Raw genomic sequence first — 1,698 nt, 5'->3', positions numbered from 1 at the left:
ATATTACTCTGACGCGTTCGTATACTTGCGAAAAATACCGCATCAAGTTTTTGGCGCCGTTGCCGGGGACCAATTTCGTCAAATTTCATTTTCCTGTTGTTATATCGTTTAGACTTAGGCTATTTCCCGCCGGTCAATGTGAAGAACTCGCAGCACCGGAAGTTTAAGCTTAGTATACCCTTTGGCGGAACCTGAACGTTACGCTCGCGCATGTTTATTTTTTCATAGAATTAAGAGAGCTATGGCCGAAGATCAAAACCAAAGACCTCTTAAGGATTTCGCTCAACCATCTAATGAAGAACCTAGTTCTAGTATAGTAAACCCAACCATCCCAGCTAATAATTTTGAACTTAAACCATCCCTGTTGCAACTAGTGCAACAGAGACAATTCGCGGGTCTCGCTACTGAGAACCCAAACCAAGATTTAAAAATATTTCTTCAATTAGCAGACACTTTTAAAACCAATGGAGCTTCTCCTGAGGCAATACGTTTAAGATTATTTCCTTTTTCCCTCAGAGATAAAGCCCTATCATGGTTAGATTCCCTTCCACCCAATTCCATTACGACTTGGGATAACCTTAGAAGAGTATTCCTTGCTAGATATTTTCCCCCGAGTAAAACCTCCGTTCTTCGAAACCATATAACTAGATTTACCCAAAACCAAGGAGAATCGTTGTTCGAAGCTTGGGAGAGATATAAAGAGTTGTTACGAGCATGCCCACATCATGGTTTAGAAAATTGGTTAATCATTCAAACCTTCTATAATGGACTTCATTATAACACTAAGATGACCATCGACACTGCCGCAGGCGGTGCTCTGATGAACAAACGTTATCCTGAAGCTAGTGCCCTCATCGAAGATATGGCTCAAAACCATCAATCATGGGGAGTCGAACGAGCGACAGTTGAGAAGAAGGAAGCCCAAGGAGGAGTGCATGAACTAAGCTCTATAGACATGATGCAAGCTAAAATGGACGCATTAGCCCTCAAAGTCGAGCATATGTGCATAAACCCGAATACTGTAGCCGCAGTTTCGTCGGATTGTGAGATATCTGGAACCAAATGACACCAATCTGCAGAATGCAGTCTATTAAACGAAACCCACTCTGAGGTGGAAACGTGCCAATCCTAGAGCTTTGATTCCATAGAAAATGCACTTGTTGCCTTGCACAACTGAATCTCCTGACCCATCTTGCCTGATGACATATAGTGGACTATGCAAATGTTAATGCATTGTTAATGACCTAAAATGAAATGTATGTACAAATGGGAGGTGCAAATTTGAGGTGCTACAGCTGCCCCTATTCAATCAACCGGGAACCTGAACGGATGAGAGCAACAGCTATCAGACCTTCAAGGTAAACAGGGATTGAATACCGAAGAACCGTAGAAATTTGCACTCTGCGGGGATTCAAGAACAGACTGTCCACCAATGACAACTTCCACTGGGATCTGATATTATCACTGGACCAGACAAGACATCTACCAACAACTCCACTGGGGATTTTGATTTTTTTATCAATGAAAAGGAACCACGACCCGTCATCGAAGGATGATGAATGGGAACAAAGAAATCACAACTAGACGCCAACGGACGACTAGGAAAAACTAGACGTTTACCGACACCAACGGAGAGGTGACCAGACATCAACGGATGACCTGGGGAACGAGATACAACCAGTCGTCAACGGACGAATG

General features: G+C 43.0%; 1 non-coding gene across 1 annotated transcript; it reads right to left on the bottom strand.

The window, feature by feature from the left end:
- Positions 1 to 625: 625 nt before the first annotated feature.
- Positions 626 to 732, bottom strand: LOC127117207 (small nucleolar RNA R71). Its single transcript, XR_007801963.1, has one exon. It is a non-coding gene; the product is annotated as a small nucleolar RNA R71 (small nucleolar RNA).
- Between the last annotated feature and the right edge of the window lie 966 nt (positions 733 to 1,698).

This window comes from Lathyrus oleraceus, chromosome 1 (genome assembly GCF_024323335.1).
Source record: "Lathyrus oleraceus cultivar Zhongwan6 chromosome 1, CAAS_Psat_ZW6_1.0, whole genome shotgun sequence".
Classification (NCBI taxonomy): Eukaryota; Viridiplantae; Streptophyta; class Magnoliopsida; order Fabales; family Fabaceae; genus Lathyrus; species Lathyrus oleraceus.
Note: the sequence above shows the minus strand (reverse complement) of the source record. Positions and strands in the feature narration are given on the sequence as shown.